Source organism: Podarcis tiliguerta (genome assembly GCF_965153285.1).
Source record: "Podarcis tiliguerta genome assembly, chromosome: 3".
Taxonomy (NCBI): Eukaryota; Metazoa; Chordata; class Lepidosauria; order Squamata; family Lacertidae; genus Podarcis; species Podarcis tiliguerta.
The window spans coordinates 4,191,750-4,212,398 of NC_139536.1; the positions used below are offsets into that span (position 1 = coordinate 4,191,750).

The 20,649-nt window shown below is 50.0% G+C and overlaps 1 protein-coding gene across 5 annotated transcripts in view; it reads left to right on the top strand.

Annotated features, from left to right (window-relative positions):
* Positions 1–20,649, top strand: part of EXTL3 (exostosin like glycosyltransferase 3) — a 177,107-nt gene that overhangs the window by 79,154 nt on the left and 77,304 nt on the right. For 3 of the 5 annotated variants that reach the window (XM_083432561.1, XM_083432559.1, XM_083432560.1), the window contains exon 3: positions 3,584–3,700. The exons of the other annotated variants lie outside the window; for them this stretch is intronic. The gene's annotated coding sequence lies outside the window, so the exon portion shown is untranslated. The remainder of the gene's footprint in view (positions 1–3,583; positions 3,701–20,649) is intronic. 5 annotated transcript variants of the gene reach the window in all.

The following is a 20,649-nucleotide window of genomic DNA, read 5'->3' on the forward strand; positions in this document are numbered from 1 at the left end:
AATGTCCCTCTTTCTGGATTCTTCTTTTTGGCTTCTCAAGGCTCAGATTAATTCTTCTGTAGTGAGAGCTGGACCATCAAGAAGGCTGATCGCCGAAGAATGGATGCTTTTGAATTCTGGTGCTGGAGGAGACTCTTGAGAGTCCCATGGACTGCAAGAAGATCAGACCTCTCCATTCTGAAGGAAATCAGCCCTGAGTGCTCCCTGGAAGGACAGATCATGAAGCTGAGACTCCAAGACTTTGACCTCATGAGAAGAGAAGACTCCCTGGAAAAGACCCTGATGTTGGGAAAGATGGAGGGCGCAAGGAGAAGGGGACGACGGAGGACGAGATGGTGGGACAGTGTTCTCGAAGCCACCAGCATGAGTTTGACCAAACTGCGGGAGGCAGTGGAAGACAGGAGTGCCTGGTGTGCTCTGGTCCAGGGGGTCACGAAGAGGCAGACACGACTAAATGACTAAACAACAACAACATCCAGCCTTTGCCAAGATCCCTTGGGAAAGTGAGGCGTGTTCCCTTTTCCCTATTTCTTTCGGGTGGGGAGGGGACTGATCTGGGTGAGGGGTGAGGAGAGTGACCAGAGGAAGTGGGGACCCACAGCACTCGCTCAAAACTCCAAATGAGCCTGTTGGACCCAAAAGGTTAGCCCCATAGTCATTTCTTAATAATAATAATAATTTATTATTTATACCCCGCCCATCTGGCTGAGTTTCCCCAGCCACTCTGGGCGGCTACCAATCGAGTGTTAAAAACAATACAGCATTAAATATTAAAAACTTCCCTAAACAGGGCTGCCTTCAGATGTCTTTTAAAGATGAGATAGCTACTTATTTCCTTCACATCTGAAGGGGGGGGGGGGCGTTCCACAGGGCGGGCGCCACTACCAAGAAGGCCCTCTGTCTTGTTCCCTGCAACCTCACTTCTTGCAATGAGGGAACCGCCAGAAGGCCCTCGATGCTGGATCTCAGTGTCCGGGCTGAATGATGGGGATGGAGACGCTCCTTCAGGTATACTGGGCCGAGGCCGTTTAGGACTTTAAAGGTCAGCACCAACACTTTGAATTGTGCTCGGAAACGTACTGGGAGCCAATGCAGATCTCTCAGGACCGGTGTTATGTGGTCTCGGCGGTCGCCCCCAGTCACCAGTCTGGCTGCCGCATTCTGGATTAGTTGCTGTTTCTGGGTCACCTTCAAAGGTAGCCCCACGTAGAGCGCATTGCAGTAGTCCAAGCGGGAGATAACTAGAGCATGCACCACTCTGGAAAGCAGGGGGCTGGTGGCCACTTCACGTTAGGGTCAGTTTGTAAACCCAAGCCAATAGTTGCCCTTAGGAGACAAGTCCTATATCTTGATCTCCAGCTGTGTGTGCAATTCCTGTTAAAAGCAGGGCATCCTACAGGTGTTGCGCCAGCTTTTCAAGCAGAACAACGGTAACCGTGGGGGAAAATATCAACTGTGCCTAAATGTGCTTTGTCAGCCACACTTAGATTAGCGTACTGGGCTGGAGCGTTTGATCTGTTTTTCTTCAGCAAGTTGCACTCCGGAGAGCATGAATCAGATAAGGAACAGCTTAAGATCCTTTAGTTTACAGCTATTGATAGCAATCCGGGAAACTGTATTGCAGCTGCAACGCTCTGATTATCTGTAGTGGAAGGAGAAGGAGCCCCTGCTTGCGTGGAGGGTCTTGTTTTTGCAAGGACAACCCGTGCACTGCTTCTAATCTGTGGCCTGCCTTTCACAGAACAGCTGGGATGATGGAGCCTGCTTCTGTTCAGATGCTGGCCCACTTGGCTCTGCGTCGTATAATCTCTCTTTCCAGTTGAGCTCCCTGCTGCCTTTTTAACCGGAGAGGCTGGGATTTGAGGCTGGTGTCCTCTCCATGGGAAAACACGTACTCTGCCTCTGCGGGGGGCATGGGGGCTCTTAGAAACAGGCAAGCAGGGCATGGGGGCTCTTAGAAACAGGCAAGCAGGGGTGATATGATAGACATGTTCAAATATATAAAAGGATGTCACATAGAGGAGGGAGAAAGGTTGTTTTCTGCTGCTCCAGAGAAGTGGACACAGAGCAATGGATCCAAACTACAAGAAAGAAGATTCCACCTAAACATTAGGAAGAACTTCCTGACAGTAAGAGCTGTTTGACAGTGGAATTTGCTGCCAAGGAGTGTGGTGGAGTCTGCTTCTTTGGAGGTCTTTAAGCAGAGGCTTGACAACCATATGTCAGGAGTGCTCTGATGGTGTTTCCTGCTTGGCAGGGGGTTGGACTCGATGGCCCTTGTGGTCTCTTCCAACTCTATGATTCTATGATTCTAAGCACCCATCAGTAGTTAAGCAGATTGGCAGAGGCTGTAGCGGAGGCAATGGCTTTGGCTTCCCCAAAGGCATTTTATACTTCTTGGATGTCGGAACAGCTCTAGCAGTGGTAGGATTGATGTGCTGGGTGGTGTTCTGCTCTTCAGGAGGTGATCTCGCAGGTTCCTGCCTTTCCTTCTCCCATCGCCACTGCCTCTGCAACTGTGTGAAGAAGCTGGGATAGTTCACTCAGTAGAGCATATGAGTCTCTTAATCTCAGAGTGTCAGGGCTGGGGGTTGCACTAGGCGACTCTCACGGTCCCTTTCAACTCTATGATTCTGTTTCCTAGGTTTGCAGTGGCTCCTGAGACTGAAGTTGTTGTTTTTTCAATTTTTATTCAGTTTTCTTTTTCATTCATCACACACATCTCATATCCATAACATTTACTATGCATTCCTCCCTCCCTCCCCTCCAGGGCTTCCCCCAACTTCCGCTTCTGGTTTGTTTCTCCTTTCACCCACCTTCCTACCTCCTAAAAGAAAAAGTACTAATAACATATTTATACATTAACATCAAACCTAAAAACATAAAGATGAAAATAAGTACACCATATTATCTCTCTATTTTCTACACATTTTCTAATACTAATGATGTGAATGTTTATTTAAATCCTGCCATCAAGTCTATAGACTTTCTTTGTTGGGGCCAGTACTGAAAAGGCCCTGGCTCTGGTTGAGGCCAGCCTAACCTCCCTGTGGCCTGGGAGCTCCAAGATGTTTTTGTTTGAAGACCGTAAGGTCCTCCGTGGGACATACCCGGAGAGGCGGTCCCGTAGATATGAGGGTCCTAGTCTGTGCACTATGTGTGCAACTTTGCCCTTACTTCAAGACAGCCGCTTCCAGCCTGGCGTTCTCTAGGTGTTTGGGGCTATAGCTCCTATCAGCCCCAGTTAGTACATCTGGAAAGGTTCTCTGAAGTCATATTGCAGCTAGAGAGACCAGGGAGTTTGGCATGTGATAGAATCGGGTATAGGGCACGGAGAACTGAAGGGGGCTTTCCTCTGCCCGCTAATTTAACCAGCCTCTCTGCACTTGGCTGAGCTCCGTCATGAAGCAAGGTCTCTGTGTCCCAACCTAGGCTCATTATTTCCCCCCGCCGCTCCCCCTTTCATTGACGGAATGACTGCCAGGCTTGTTTCCAGCCGACACGCCGAGGCAGAACATTTTCTTGCAGAAAGCCTCCGGTCTGTATCTAAGCAAGCATCGCTTTTTGTTTTTGTATTAAACAGGAGGCAAACCCCTGGAGATCGGCATTCCATGCTGCGAAGTTGTCGAGCGGTGAGGGGAATGTGCGTCCCTGATGACGGCAGTCTGCGGGCCTGAGCCCAAGAGCAGAATGTGAAAAGGTACCGTCGGGGAGATGTTGGGGTTTGAGGGCCCAACTAGATGGTGGCAGGGATGTCCGGGGTTCCCTGAGCATAAGAGAAGAGTCAAGGTTCATGGAGGAGGATTGGCTGGAATAGGACAGTCACACCGCCTGCTTAGGCCTGGGACCCACGTACCTACGGGACCGCCTCTCCTGGTATGCCCCGCGGAGGACCTTAAGGTCCACAAATGACAACACTTTGGAGGTCCCAAGTCGCAAGGTGGTTAGATTGGTCTCAATTAGGGCCAGGGCCTTTTCAGTACTGGCCCCGACTTGGTGGAGTGCTCTGTCACAAGAGACTAGGACCCTGCGGGACTTGACATCTTTCCGCAGGGCCTGCAAGACAGAGCTGTTCCGCCTGGCCTTTGGTTTGGACTCAGTCTGACCCTTATGTTTCCCTCTCCTTATGGTCTTGATTTATCAGCTATTTTAAAATGAGGCTGCTTTTTAAATTGCATTTTAACCTGTATTTTAAATTGGTTTTTCTTTCCTATTATGTTTTTACTGTACTTTTACTGGTGTTAGCTGCCCTGAGTCTTCCACAATCTCTTTCTGTTGGTTTCATGCAGTGGCTCCCATTGCCCAGATGCATGTTTGCATAGATGCCCATGTAAGAGTGCCCAGCATGGTAAGGGAGCATGGCAGCTGGGACCAACAGCTGCAGTGAATTGCAGGTGCTTGGGATCGGGCCGTGAACTGGAATGACGGCCCAAGCCATTCCCAAGCCTGCATTCAAAGCATATCTCGAGGCTCAATTCAGGATGTCTCTGCACTGTAGGTTCTCATGCCCTGTCTGGTTCTTCACTCACCAATTTCATCCTTGGAAGAAGGCAAGGTGCCTTTTCCTGAAAGCCATTCTATGCAGACTCTCTCTGGTCCTGATCACTCGCTGCACGGCTAGCGGGAAGCACCCAGTGGCATGTAAAACCCCGAACCCACACCTCAGAGCCAGTGTGGTGTAGTGGTTAAGAGCGGTAGTCTCGTAATCTGGTGAACCGGGTTCGCTTCCCCGCTCCTCCACATGCAGCTGCTGGGTGACCTTGGGCTAGTCACACTTCTCTGAAGTCTCTCAGCCCCACTCACCCCACAGAGTGTTTGTTGTGGGGGAGGAATGGAAAGGAGAATGTTAGCCGCTTTGAGACTCCTGAAGGGGAGTGAAAGGCGGGATATCAAATCCAAACTCTCTTCTTCTAATAATTTGAAGACCTGGCGTGTTTTCGGGAATGAGTCACTACAGATAAGAGCTTTCGTGGCTCCCTCGCTTCTTTTTGAGCTTGGGGATCTGTTTATATCTTCAGGTGACGCTTATCAAGTGTGTAGCAATTCCGTGATGTTCTTCCACATTTGAGCCAAGCCTTTTAAGTTGTGCTTATTTAATCCACAGGGCACACCCAAGCACCCTAGTAAGCCGCAGAATACCAATTTTTGTTTCGTGCCCTTGGGTCTGGGGTCTGATGGCTCACTGCTCCCTCTATCCTGGCAGCGTCAAAACTTGCGAAAGCTCCCTTTCCAATCTAGGCCTTGCATCCTTTGCTTTCCCCTCCACAGTACATCCTTTTCTTCCTTTGAAGACGCCTCGGTGCTCAGTTCCCAAGAGGTCCTGGCCCTCTCGGAGTTCAAAAGGTTTTAGAATCATAGAATCATAGAGTTGGAATAGACCACAAGGGCCATCGAGTCCAACCCCCTGCCAAGCAGGAAACACCGTCAGAGCACTCCTGACATATGGTTGTCAAGCCTCTGCTTAAAGACCTCCAAAGAAGGAGACTCCACCACACTCCTTGGCAGCAAATTCCACTGTCGAACAGCTCTTACTGTCAGGAAGTTCTTCCTCATGTTTAGGTGGAATCTTCTTTCTTGTCGTTTGGATCCATTGCTCCGTGTCCGCTTCTCTGGAGCAGCAGAAAACAACCTTTCTCCCTCCTCTATGTGACATCCTTTCATATATTTGAACATGGCTATCATATCACCCCTTAACCTCCTCTTCTCCAGGCTAAACATGCCCAGCTCCCTTAGCCGTTCCTCATAAGGCATCGTTTCCAGGCCTTTGACCATTTTGGTTGCCCTCCTCTGGACACATTCCAGTTTGTCAGTGTCCTTCTTGAACTGTGGTGCCCAGAACTGGACACAGTACTCCAGGTGAGGTCTGACCAGAGCAGAACACAGTGGCACTATTACTTCCCTTGATCTAGATGCTATACTCCTATTGATGCAGCCCAGAATTGCATTTTTTTGCTGCTTTGAGGCCTGGTTGTGGTCTGCTCAAAGCAGGTGGGGAAGGTTGTTTTGGTGGAGGAAAGAATATGCCTGGTAACGTAAAAGAGAAACAAGCCTTGGGCGATGGAGGTGAGCTGCACGCAGTACTCTGGATTTTCAAGTCCGCTGCTGCTGTGTTGGCTGGGATTTTACGTGGCAGCGTTGCTGTGGGTGGTGTTAACATGGAGATAAACGCTCCTCCTTGCTTTTGAGCTGACATTGTCAGCTGGCCAGGCTCCAGCAGCTGATCTGCCCTGAAGTAAAGTGCTCCATAACATGGCTATATTGGGAATGGCGAAAGGCTTGCAACGAAAGCTCGGGGACGAAAATCTGCAGAACGGGGGGAGGCACCGCTGTTTCTGTTGCCTCGAGCCACCTCCCCTTCAATGTGTACGCTTACATGTCCAACGATCAGCCCACAAAGTGGGATCCAACGTAAAATAAAACGATTTACTTGTCCTTGGGACTCGCTTGCTATGCCACTTAGACCTGCCACATTTTACATGTTTCTGACAACAAATCCATAAAACGTGGAGGGCAGGGGAAGAATGCTAAACATGCTACAACGATGCGCCGGGGAGCTCTGATTGTTTGCAGCAATCCACAGATACACGTCTTCCCTTCACACTCTGGGTGTTTATTGTGTAGCCTTTGCAGACACAATTATTGTGCGAAACAGCTTGGACGGTCAAGGCTTGGACTTAGGCTGTCGATGACTTTACAGGTTCTGGTTGCCGAACTTTTCAGGATGAGGCCTGGGCGAGAACTGGGTCCATGCTGAGCCTTGCTTTTGGGACTCTGCCATGCATATAGGCAGGGGTGCAAACCCTTTTTGCTAAATTTCGAGCCGATGAGATTTTCTAGGGGCTAGGAAGAGGGAAAATGTGCTTCTCTGCCCATTGCAGCAGCCCTGGGCTCCACATGCCGGGCCCGGTTTTTACACTTCCAGATGCTACTGGTGTGCCTGGATTTTTGCACTCCTGTAGGTGGGCCGTCTCTGCAGCACAACCTCTTCTACATGCAGTGTAGGCTTGGGAAATATCACGGGGAGCTGCCATCCTTTAGAGGTGGACTAATGAATGGCCTGTAAGGGACGTGGGTGGCGCTGTGGGTTAAACCACAGAGCCTAGGGCTTGCCGATCAGAAAGTCAGCAGTTCGAATCCACATGATGGGGTGAGCTCCTGTTGCTCGGTCCCAGCTCCTGCCTACCTAGCAGTTCAAAAGCACATCAAAGTGCAAGTAGATAAATAGGTAGCACTCTGGCGGGAAGGTAAACGGCATTTCTGTGCGCTGCTCTGGTTCACCAGAAGCGGCTTAGTCCTGCTGGCCACATGACCCAGAAGCTGTACGCAGGCTCCCTCAGCCAATAAAGCAAGATGAGCGTGCAACCCCAGAGTCGTCCACAACTGGACCTAATGGTCAGGGGTCCCTTTACCTTTAGCTAATGAATGGCCTGACTTGGTATATTCTGGATGTTGGAGGGGAGCTTCAACCCAGGCCATTCCCGTTCATCTCTTCTCAGTGGATGAGCAGCTACAGTGAAACCAATGAGAAAAGCAAGAGATTTTTTAACAATGGGAGCCATAATAGAGCCCTGTGACCCTGATTCTCATAAAAGCTTGCAGGTCAGATTTATTCGCTGAAGGGACTTCACTGCCACTTCTTGTTAAGACAGATGGTCTCCTCTTCTCCTTAGTTTTGCCACCTAGCTGGGTCTGAGGAGGAGATCACGATTCTGTTGGTAGATTGGGAAAGGCTGGTGGTTATAGGTAACCAGCTATCAGAGGGATGAGATGATCTCAGTCCAGGCTTCTCATTCTAGCGCCCTTGTCATAGCCAGGTGATCGGAAAACGAATCCTAAAGGGAAACTGGCATTGAAATGAGTTAGACGTGATCCGTGGCGGGGTTATCCAGCATGGGCCCTTCCTTCCGTCCCCGGATCTGTTTGGAATGTGCTGTGATGGAGCGCTTTCAATCCCTCTTTCAGATCAATGATAAAAGCCTCTCTGACAGCACTTGGCAGCAGCATCTATACATTATTTAGCTCCTCCTCCCATGCATTAGCACATTTCATGGCTCCCCCGGGGGCAGGAGCCCTAGGTGTGCTGGTTAATATCTCTCTGCTTCTCTTTTATATCTGCTAGTTTACTGCTCTTTGGGGAAATGGGGCTGCTGGCTGCCTCCCCACGCCCCCGAGTGGCTGGGCCTATAGGGAGGTGGACCTCGATGGAGCTGTTGCTGTTGCAGGCAGGCAGTGGCGTAGCGTGGGGGGTGCAGGGGGGGCCGGGCGCAACATCTGGCGGGAGTGCGCTCGCACTCGCAGCTCTCTGAGTGCTAAAATCCACGGGTTAGGGGGCGCAAATTACTTGCCTTGCCCCGGGTGCTGACAACCCGCGCTACGCCACTGCAGGAAGGGCAGCGAATTGGGAGCCAGTAAGGGAGCAGATGGAAGGACAGAGCTCACTGGAAGCTCACTGGAAGGACAGATTGTGAAGCTGAGGCTCCAATACTTTGGCCACCTCATGAGAAGAGAAGACTCCCTGGAAAAGACCTAGTGGTGGGCAGTTAGGATCCAACGGAGGGATGATTTTGAAGGAATCTGGGACCCAGCCACTTTTAGCTGGAAACCAAGAGGGCAGTACAGCTGTTTGAGCCACTGTTAGCTGCTCTGGAACTTGGTCAGAGTCCCTCATAATGACCTTTTTGTTGTCTGAGTCTGTGCCCACGGACCTCCATTCTCCTTCCCTGCCCCACCTCCTTGTCTTGTGGGCCAGGAGAGGGGGGAAGGCTAAGATGTGGGGCGTGTGTGTGTGTGTGTGTGTGAGTGAGTGAGAGAGAGAGAGAGAGAGAGAGAGAAGTGTAGAGTATTAAGTGGACTTTGCTTTAAAATCCGGAGAACAGCAAGGACGGAAAGTGTGCGGTGAAACTCACTTCGGAGACAGCACCAGAGCTTTAAACCCAGCCAAGGATGGTAGTGGCAGGCCCCTTCTCCATTTCTTCCTCTCCCTTCCCCAATGTGAGGGGCTCTGTCCTCTTCTCTGAACCAGTTTTGCGGACGTGGCTGATAAAATGCCCGTCAGAGGAGAAGCCAAGCACCTGCCGAGCTGCTGAAAGGTTTGCTTCTGCGTCTGCAGTGTGTGTGAAGGGCTGGTGCCAAACCACCAATCTTCACCTTCGCTGGGCGCAAAGAGCTGGTCTGGAGCAAAGAGCAAAAGCCAGAGTGCTGGGTTGGGGTGTAGGAGACACTCTGCTCTGGTTCTCTGTTTGACTCAGGCCTGCTGAGGGCCTGAAGGACCCTGCCCTTGCCTCTCTCCACCTGGCCTACGGTGGGACCTGACAGGCTCTTAAGGACTGCTGCTGCTGCTGCTCAGCAGAGAGGGCTCCTCTTTTAAATTGTTTTTAATATCTATCTTGCCTGGAAAAGACCCTGGTGTTGGGAAAGATTGGGGGCACAAGGAGAAGGGGACGACAGAGGACGAGATGGTTGGACAGTGTTCTTAAAGCTACCAGCATGAGTTTGACCAAACTGCGGGAGGCAGTAGAAGACAGGAGTGCCTGGCGTGCTCTGGTCCAGGGGGTCACGAAGAGTCGGACACGACTAAACAACAACAACAAAAATTTCTATCTGTGTTATTTTTGTTGTAAACAAAATCTGCCCTTTCCCCCTTATGGGGTATCCAAGAGCCCATATAGAGTCCTTACGTAGGTTCTCTATTGGTAGTAGAAAATAACAGAGGCCAACCAGAGAATATTGAGAAGCAAAGCAGCTAGTAAGCTTGATCTTTATGGATCTGTTGCAACAGGGTCCTCACTCACCACACGCAGGTCTTGAAGATCAAGACCACCCCCACATACACGCAGGTCTTGAAGATCAAGACCACCCCCACATACATCATACATACATCACAGAAGGGGTGTAGCTCAAGACCCCCCCTCCCCCAGATACATCATACTTACATCACAGAATTGTGGTCTAAAACAGAAATTTGAATGTTGTTTTTCTCCTGTCATTCATTGTCTGGTAGGTTATTTGATTGGATAGCCTGGGGAGTCCGGCCAGTCTTTTGTAATGATAAACACTTGGTTCCTGAGCCAGGTGACAGGCTCACACCCTATTCATATCTAAAATGTGCCCTTAAGACAAGATTTGTGAAGGAAAAGACAATGGGGAGGCTTTTCCATTTTCCTTTGACCTTGCAGAGAAAAGATTTGGTCAGTTTGGGAATCAAAATGGTTTCAGGTCGGTCTTCCTGTGCTGATCTATGTACGTGCTTGGTTGGTACACTTATGAACATTTAACACATATCTAAGACCTCAAAATTCCTATCACATTTTCAATGAGACCCTCTTGGCTGTGAGCCCTGGAAGACCTGCACCCTGCCTTGCTGGCCCTTTCCAATCTGGCCTGGGAGAGTGGAGTGCGGACTGACTCCAGCTACAAAAGCTGAGGCTGTTATACAGATTATTGGGCTGGAGTATTGTTTACAGGGGGTGTTGAGAGAGCTTGTTGCTGTTATTGATATTGTTGTTGTACCTTTAGTTGTAGATCTTATGATTTAGATGGAAATTGTTTCCGTTTGGTTGCGTACGTTTTGATGTGTTTTATTTGTTGTTTATGACTTCGGTTATGTTGGTAATTATGTAAATCTTGTCATGTTGTAAGCCGTCTTGAGCATAGTTTCAACTATGGAAAGGCGGCATAAAAATAAAATGATGATGATGGTTGCCATTAATCTGATTTGAACTGATTTTATAATGAAATGATTTTAGAATGTTGTATCATTTTACTGTTGTTAGCCGCTTTGAGCCCGGCTTCTGCTAGGGAGGGCGAGATATAAATAAAATGTTGTTGTTATTATTATTATTATTATTATTATTATTATTATAGCTTTCAGTTTGGAGCCCCCTGTAGCCCCTTCCCCACCCCCAATGCTTCTTTAGAACAGTGACACCACCCCCTTTCACAAAGCCAACTTCCTCCTATTTTTTGTTTTGATTTAAATTCATCTTCAAAATCTTTCTTTCTTACACACTGCTTCTGGGGGGAACGAACCATCATGGCCTCACATTTTGCATTATCGGCCACCGCTTCCATCCATCAGCCACTTTTTAATGATCAGCTGCTAGAACATAAGAAAAGCTGGCTAATTGAGACTCACCCTGCCCCACATCATAGAATCACAGAACTTTAGAGTTGGAAGGGACCCAACGGTCATCTAGTCCAACCCCCTGCAATGCAGGAATCTCAGATAAAGCATCCATGACAGATGGCCACCCAACCTCTGCTTAATCCCGTTCTTGCACTGGCCAGCCAGGTAGTACTGAACTGTAAGACTCTTCTAACCCAGCCTTGCAGACAGCTCCTTGTAGAGAGGAAGAGGGCTGCCAGGCAGAGGAGAAATCCTAAAGGTGACTCTTTTTTTATTATATTCCTTTTTCGGCGACAAAGGACTGAGATAGGTTTGTGTTCTCTGGGAGCCCAGTAACGTGTCTATGTGTGTGCGCGCGTTAGGTAAAGGTAAAGGGACCCCTGACCATTAGTTCCAGTCGCGGACAACTCTGGGGTTGCGGTGCTCATCTCGCTTTATTGGCCAAGGGAGCCGGCGTACAGCTTCCGGGTCATGTGGCCAGCAGGACTAAGCCGCTTCTGGCGAACCAGAGCAACGCATGGAAACACCATTTACCTTCCTGCCAGAGTGGTACCTATTTATCTACTTGCACTTTGTCACGCTTTCGAACTGCTAGGTTGGCAGGAGCAGGGACCGAGCAACGGGAGCTCACCCCGTCGCGGGGATTCGAACCGCCGACCTTGTGCTTGGCAAGTCCTAGGCTCTGTGGTTTAACCCACAGCACCACCCGCGCCCTGTGTGTGTTAGTTTTCATTAAAACTACATGATTTTGTTAATTTTAAAATTTCTATCCTGTGGTTCACAGCCAAAATGCAAGCAACACTGCCTTGTCGTTGACTCAGGAAAAACCTGAGGGCAAAACTCTCGGATTAGGTTTTCGTGACTTCTGCCTCAACCTCTCCACTCAAGGCGTGAGGTTTGCTGCTGTGAGATTCCACTGCCCTTAATTATAAACCTGGCTGCAGTGAGAACCGTTCCTCACTCTCTCTCGCCTTTAGAACTCGGAGCCGCTAAGTGAAACTGATGGTGTGAAGCTTCAGGACAGATGGAAGGAAGTTTGCTTCCATAGAACAACTGATTTAAACAAGCCGTAGCTGTTGAGATTCTCTCTTCCACAATGCTGTTAAAAATGCAGGAGGCAGCCCTGTCTTTTGGCTCTGAGTCTCTTGGTACTTTCCTGTTGCACGTGAGAAGAGCCTGCTGGACCAGGCCAATGGCCCATTGTCACGGTCCGGTTCAGGGGTGACCGAAGTCCTGGCAGGGGCTGTCAGGACCGGGGGCAAGATGGCGGGGTAGGAGCAAGAACGGGAGTCCAGAAGCCAGGAGTCAGGAAGCCAAGAGTCCAAGGGTCAGAGAGCTGGGAGTCAAGAAGCCAAGGGTCCGAGGGATAGGGAGCAAGGAGTCACGAAGTCAGGGGTCCGAGGATCAAGCAGCAAGGAGTCAGGAAGTCAAGGGTCCGAGGGTCAAGGAGCAGAGTCACAAAGTCAAGGGTCCAAGGGACAGGAAGCAAGGAGTCATGAAGTCAGGGGTCCGAGGGTCAAGGAGCAAGGAGTCATGAAGTCAAGGGTCCAAGGGACAGGAAGCAAGGAGTCATGAAGTCAGGGGTCCGAGGGTCAAGGAGCAAGGATTCATGAAGTCTGGGGTCCGAGGGTCAAGGAGCAAGGAGTCACGAAGTCAGGGGTCCGAGGATCAAGCAGCAAGGAGTCATGAAGTCAGGGGTCCGAGGGTCAAGGAGCAAGGAGTCACAAAGTCAGGGGTCCGAGGGTCAGGAAGCAAGGAGTCATGAAGTCTGGGGTCCGGTTCAGGGGTGACCGAAGTCCTGGCAGGGGCTGTCAGGACCGGGGGCAAGATGGCGGGGTAGGAGCAAGAACGGGAGTCCAGAAGCCAGGAGTCAGGAAGCCAAGAGTCCAAGGGTCAGAGAGCTGGGAGTCAAGAAGCCAAGGGTCCGAGGGATAGGGAGCAAGGAGTCACGAAGTCAGGGGTCCGAGGATCAAGCAGCAAGGAGTCAGGAAGTCAAGGGTCCGAGGGTCAAGGAGCAGAGTCACAAAGTCAAGGGTCCAAGGGACAGGAAGCAAGGAGTCATGAAGTCAGGGGTCCGAGGGTCAAGGAGCAAGGAGTCATGAAGTCAAGGGTCCAAGGGACAGGAAGCAAGGAGTCATGAAGTCAGGGGTCCGAGGGTCAAGGAGCAAGGATTCATGAAGTCTGGGGTCCGAGGGTCAAGGAGCAAGGAGTCACGAAGTCAGGGGTCCGAGGATCAAGCAGCAAGGAGTCATGAAGTCAGGGGTCCGAGGGTCAAGGAGCAAGGAGTCACAAAGTCAGGGGTCCGAGGGTCAGGAAGCAAGGAGTCATGAAGTCTGGGGTCCGAGGGTCAAGGAGCAAGGAGTCACGAAGTCAGGGGTCCGAGGATCAAGCAGCAAGGAGTCATGAAGTCAAGGGTCCAAGGGACAGGAAGCAAGGAGTCATGAAGTCAGGGGTCCGGTTCAGGGGTGACCGAAGTCCTGGCAGGGGCTGTCAGGACCGGGGGCAAGATGGCGGGGTAGGAGCAAGAACGGGAGTCCAGAAGCCAGGAGTCAGGAAGCCAAGAGTCCAAGGGTCAGAGAGCTGGGAGTCAAGAAGCCAAGGGTCCGAGGGATAGGGAGCAAGGAGTCACGAAGTCAGGGGTCCGAGGATCAAGCAGCAAGGAGTCAGGAAGTCAAGGGTCCGAGGGTCAAGGAGCAGAGTCACAAAGTCAAGGGTCCAAGGGACAGGAAGCAAGGAGTCATGAAGTCAGGGGTCCGAGGGTCAAGGAGCAAGGAGTCATGAAGTCAAGGGTCCAAGGGACAGGAAGCAAGGAGTCATGAAGTCAGGGGTCCGAGGGTCAAGGAGCAAGGATTCATGAAGTCTGGGGTCCGAGGGTCAAGGAGCAAGGAGTCACGAAGTCAGGGGTCCGAGGATCAAGCAGCAAGGAGTCATGAAGTCAGGGGTCCGAGGGTCAAGGAGCAAGGAGTCACAAAGTCAGGGGTCCGAGGGTCAGGAAGCAAGGAGTCATGAAGTCTGGGGTCCGAGGGTCAAGGAGCAAGGAGTCATGAAGTTGGGGTCCGAGGGTCAAGGAGCAAGGAGTCACAAAGTCAGGGATCCAAGGATCAAGCAGCAAGGAGTCATGAAGTCAGGGGTCCGAGGGTCAAGGAGCAAGGAGTCATGAAGTCTGGGGTCCGAGGGTCAAGGAGCAAGGAGTCACGAAGTCAGGGGTCCGAGGATCAAGCAGCAAGGAGTCATGAAGTCAAGGGTCCAAGGGACAGGAAGCAAGGAGTCATGAAGTCAGGGGTCCGGTTCAGGGGTGACCGAAGTCCTGGCAGGGGCTGTCAGGACCGGGGGCAAGATGGCGGGGTAGGAGCAAGAACGGGAGTCCAGAAGCCAGGAGTCAGGAAGCCAAGAGTCCAAGGGTCAGAGAGCTGGGAGTCAAGAAGCCAAGGGTCCGAGGGATAGGGAGCAAGGAGTCACGAAGTCAGGGGTCCGAGGATCAAGCAGCAAGGAGTCAGGAAGTCAAGGGTCCGAGGGTCAAGGAGCAGAGTCACAAAGTCAAGGGTCCAAGGGACAGGAAGCAAGGAGTCATGAAGTCAGGGGTCCGAGGGTCAAGGAGCAAGGAGTCATGAAGTCAAGGGTCCAAGGGACAGGAAGCAAGGAGTCATGAAGTCAGGGGTCCGAGGGTCAAGGAGCAAGGATTCATGAAGTCTGGGGTCCGAGGGTCAAGGAGCAAGGAGTCACGAAGTCAGGGGTCCGAGGATCAAGCAGCAAGGAGTCATGAAGTCAGGGGTCCGAGGGTCAAGGAGCAAGGAGTCACAAAGTCAGGGGTCCGAGGGTCAGGAAGCAAGGAGTCATGAAGTCTGGGGTCCGAGGGTCAAGGAGCAAGGAGTCATGAAGTTGGGGTCCGAGGGTCAAGGAGCAAGGAGTCACAAAGTCAGGGATCCAAGGATCAAGCAGCAAGGAGTCATGAAGTCAGGGGTCCGAGGGTCAAGGAGCAAGGAGTCATGAAGTCATGAAGTCAGGGGGTCCGAGGGTCAAGGAGCAAGGAGTCACAAAGTCAGGAGTCTGAGGGTCAGGAAGCAAGGAGTCATGAAGTCAGGGGGTCCGAGGGTCAAGGAGCAAGGAGTCACAAAGTCAGGGGTCCGAGGGTCAGGAAGCAAGGAGTCATGAAGTCTGGGGTCCGAGGGTCAAGGAGCAAGGAGTCATGAAGTCTGGGGTCTGAGGGTCAAGGAGCAAGGAGTCACAAAGTCAGGGGTCCGAGGGTCAGGAAGCAAGGAGTCACGAAGTCAGGGGTCCGAGGATCAAGCAGCAAGGAGTCATGAAGTCAGGGGTCCGAGGGTCAAGGAGCAAAGAGTCACAAAGTCAAGGGTCAGGAAGGAAGGAGTCATGAAGTCAGGGGTCTGAGGGTCAAGGAGTCATGAAGTCAGGGGTCCGAGGGTCAAGGAGCAAGGAGTCACAAAGTCAAGGGTCCAAGGGTCAGGAAGCAGGGAGTCAAGAAGCCGAGGTTCAAGGATCAGGAAGCAAGAAGCCAAACGCAGAAAGCGTGTTGCTTGTGGCAAAGAGCCGAAGGGAAATGCTGCCCTTATATCCCTTCCCGGCTCTTGCCACCAGGTGCTGTGAGTTACCAATTGGCCTCACCTGTGTGGCCGCGCCTTGCCTCTTCAGAACAAACTTAGGGAGGCCCCAGTCCTGCAAAATCCTACTGGTCACAGGGCCTGGCTCCTGCAGGGACACCTGACGCCCATCTTGTCCAGCGTCCTGTTCTCCCAGTGGCTGACCAGGTGCCTGTGGGAACCAGTGAGCAGAACACAAGAGCAGTTTCCCCTGCCTTGGATCCGGCATAATTGCTGCCTGGTTTTGCCCTTATTCGAAGTGTGCATGTATATCCCTTCAACTGGTATGCTCAACATCCTTCTGTCCATGTTGTTATCACTTCAGTCTGAGAAGTTAGGACTCCGCAACTGAGAAGTCATCGTGATTTGGAACAGCTACGGAGGCGGCAGCAGCAGCAGCAGACCAAGCTGTCCGTAGATTTAAGGCGCACGCAAAGTGACTAGGGGGAGGGGAAAGTTGGTTCTCTCCCCCTTTAAACTCCACTTTTACTAGAGTTCATAATTGGAGCCTATTGATTTTTGGTTTTCCCTGTCTGTGTTTTCCCACAACACTGCCATTGTTCAGCCGACTGCTCATTTGGAACGATTGAATTGCCTGTTGCTGGAACATTATGTGATTTAGATTGTTGCCCTGTGAAGCTTGTATAAAGTTAATAGCCTGCATTACTTCTTGCTCTCTGGAATGTAGCTTTTGGCATGCGGTGGGCCCAATAGGTACGGGAATGTTGCTGCCTTCTGCTGGATGGATGCGGATTTTACCTGTGCCTTGTAGAGATTGTCTGTTTACCTGGGGGCACCTAGGTGCCTCCCATGTGGTTGGCAGGACCGAAACACAGAATTTGGCTTGAGCGTTCAGCAAGCTTCTAGCCCTTGCGTTTGCATAAATGATGGCTTGAAAAGATTGCTGCTCCCCTTTATCACATACACAGCCCAGCAGGACAATGACAATAATCCACCAACAGCATACAAATCAATATGGCTAACCTGATCCAAAACACCCATCCACCTCACTCACACACGTAAACAAAGATCACCACAGCCAATCACAAGCAAACAATCACACCCTAGGCCAACCCCAACCTCTCTCACCACCAAAGGAACACAAGTGAACAACACAAGCAACGCTGACCCAAGCTCTACATACATTAAGCATAATAGAAACACCGCCACCCGACCCCACCCCCATCCATCTTCCCTCTCTCCACCCCCCTTTCTTTTTTCTTTCTTTTTTTTTCTTCTCCCCCTAATGCCTCAACAAATGAAACAGATTTGTAAAAATGTTACATGGGGAATAAAATATGAGGCATTACACTTACTTCTGTAAAACAAGAAAATCCTTAATAAAATATTAAATAAAAAAAAAAAGATTGCTGCTTTATATGCTTCCCTGACGCATTGCTATGGCAAATAATCCACCTGTCTCCCCAGCACAATCCTGCTTCCTGCCTTCATAGCTGATGAAGCCTAGAGTTGAATGGAGACTAATAAATGGAAACTCAGACCACGTGTAAGAGAGGGAGTGCTGTTTGTGGCTGGCTCTGGGCTCACCCGGCAGCCTGTGCCTGAGGCAATTGCCACCGGGCAGGGAGGAGGAGAGTGTGGTTTCTAAAACACACACACAGAGTAGGAAGATGGAACAGATGTGGAGGCCACAATTTGTACGGAAAGTACATCCATAAGGTAGAACAGGAGCAAAATGGCACCTCTCCGAGCCCTCGTGGGCAGTCCTGGAAAAGTAGAACTTCTTGTTGTTGTTTAGTCATTTAGTTGTGTCCGACTCTTCGTGACCCCCTGGACCAGAGCACGCCAGGCACGCCTGTCTTCCACTGCCTCCCGCAGTTGGGTCAAACTCATGCTGGTAGCTTCGAGTACACTATCCAACCATCTTGTCCTCTGTCGTCCCCTTCTCCTTGTGCTCTCCATCTTTCCCAACACCAGGGTCTTTTCCAGTGAGTCTTCTCTTCTCATGAGGTGGCCAAAGTATTGGAGCCTCAGCTTTAGGATCTGTCCTTCCAGTGAGCACTCAGGGCTGATTTCCTTCAGAATGGAGAGGTTTGATCTTCTTGCAGTCCATGGGACTCTCAAGAGTCTCCTCCAGCCCCATAATTCAAAAGCATCAATTCTTCGGCGATCAGCCTTCTTCATGGTCCAGCTCTCGCTTCCATACACCACTACTGGGAAAACCAGAGCTTTAATATACAGGTCTTTGTTGGCAAGGTGATGTCTCTGCTTTTTAAGATGCTGTCTCGCAACCCTTGTCTGGCCAGGCACAAAATCTAGGTTTGGGAGTTAAGGCACTTTCCTAACATTAAAAAGCCAGCTTCTGTTTTAAAGTGAATTTGTTTTTCCAGGGGGCGCGCAGAGTGCTTTCACCCCCTTTCATTGCCCAAAGCTAAATTCATGGTGTGTGCTTAATTCCGGAACAAATTAAGTTCTTAACTAGAGGTACCAGTGTAATAGGATCCACAAAGGGGAGGAAGGAAGTCCAGAAGATTATTTGGAATCTTGTATTTATGTTTTATGTTGGATATGTGATTGTAAAACTCTGATTTCAAAAACCAAATAAATAAATTTATTTTAAAAAGAAACTTGGGTTGGGCAGGGAAACAGTAAAGGCAGCAAGCAAGAGGGAATCCCGGGAATGGCGGCTTGATGGCTGGAATAATGGCTGGATTTCTGCTTCAGCTAGCAGAGTGCCAGGGAAAGCAGGAACTGAAGCAGAGTTATCAAAAGCTCTCTGGCCGCAGCAAGTTGGAGACCCAGAGAACAGCAGGAGACTCAGATCCCTGAGTTTTGACTGGCAGCAAAACTGACTCACCGAGCCATTTCGGGGAGAGCAGATTTGCGGGACAAGAGCTCACAGCAGCCTGAGGAGCTCCATCTTTATATTCTTCTGACCAAAGCTTCAAAGCAATTTTCAACATTGATTGGATCAGGGAGGTATCAGCCAGTTCTGAACCATAGTTATGTAGTTCCTTTTTTTTATATAAAATAATATTTATTAGATATTTTATAATTATAAAAAGAAAAAACAGTCAAGAAAAACAATACATGAATTCAACAAACAATACATCAACAATAAAAAAGTACAATACAACATAAAAAAAACAAAAACACACATCCAAATTTTATATCTATATCTTTCATTAGCTTTTTTCCTCGACTTCCTCGCACCTCCCTTTTTTGTATTCTGGTTCAAATTAACTGGTTCAACAAATCCTTTCCCTCTTCTTCAATTTTTGTTCTATAATTTATCCTAACACAATTTAACTTTAACTTTTCCATTTTATCACATTGACACTTAATATTCATATAATTCTTAATAACACTTCTGCTAAAACCATGTAGCTTCATTCCAGTGTTCTTCTAACATTCATTAATTTTGCAATATTTCTGTAAATATACTTTAAATTTTTTCCAACCTTCTTCCACCGACTCTTCTCCCTGGTCTCGGATTCTGCCGGTCATTTCCGCCATTTCCATCATAGTTACGTAGTTCCTGGCAGGTTAGAGTGGATCTCTCCACCCTGACAGGATTTCCTTCTGTTTCTTCAATTGGCATAGTCACTCTTTGGCCAGCGTGATTGGATTTTTGGACCCATTTAATGGGCCCAGAGTAATGGGCCGTCTGTCCTGCAGATGAGGATTGGATTTGCACCGCAGAAGGCCACTCCCTACGCATATGGCTTGAGATGTCAACTCAGTTGATGGTGGACCAACCTTCAGCTGCTTTTCCTCATCAGACCTCAAGCCGGCTTCCTTGCAAAGTGGTCCAAACTGAAGCCTCTGAGGTCCAGAGCCAGTCTGACAACTGGGGACCTAGTGGTGGAGCAATGAATATCACTCTTACCTGTTGTACATTAAGCTGCGCTCCAGCCAAACAGAAGTTAGAGGTCCACACGTAGATTCACACACATACTCCTCTCTCCAAATAAGCATGTTGACATGCAGAGGGCTGGGAGGCCAGCTGGCAAGCCGAGCTCGGACGTCTCCATTCATCGGCCTGTGCTCCGACGTAAATCAGCGACCCAAACTTCAAAAGCCAGGGCACGCAATTAGCAGAGTGTACTATGCACAGGGACGCGGGTGGCGCTGTGGGTGAAACCACAGAGCCTAGGACTTGCCGATTGGAAGGTCAGCAGTTCTGAATCCTGCAACAGGGTGAGCTCCCGTTGTTTGGTCCCTGCTCCTGCCAACCTAGCAGTTCGAAAGCACGTCAAAGTGCAAGTAGATAAATAGGTACCGCTCCGGCGGGAAGGTAAACAGCGTTTCCGTGTGCTGCTCTGGTTTGCCAGAAGCATCTTAGTCATGCTGGCCACATGACCCGGAAGCTGTCCCTCGGCCAATAAAGCGAGATGAGCACCGCAACCCCAGAGTTGGTAATGACTGGACCTAATGGTCAGGGGTCCCCTGTGCGCACACAGAAGTAGGCGTGAGGCATGTGAAGTCATGCTACAGCTACAGATTTATTAAACATAAATCAGAACAAAGAAACATGTCGTCTCTCTCTCGTGTCGTCTCGGCGAGAACAGCGAAAGCAAAAGCTATACACAAACAGAAGTTCCCAGCAAGCTGTGCTGGAATGTAAACAGACATGTGACATGCAACAATCTCATGCCTGTTCCTTAAGGTGGAATGGAAATGTCAACAGGGGGCGCTCTCATGAGAACATAAGCAGAGCCCGCTGGATCAGGCCAGCATCCTGTTCTCCCAGTGGCTGAACAGGCAAAAACAAGCAGGATTTGAGCACTCATCCACTCCTGTAGTTTCCAGCAACTAACAATGCTGCCTCCAGCTTTGAAGGCAGAGCATAGGCACCCCCCTCCAATTTTTTGTCCAACTCTCTTTTAAAGCCACCCAGGTTGGTGTCTATCACTGGCACCTGTGGCAGTGAATTCCATAGTTTATCTCTTGACACTGCGTCAAGAA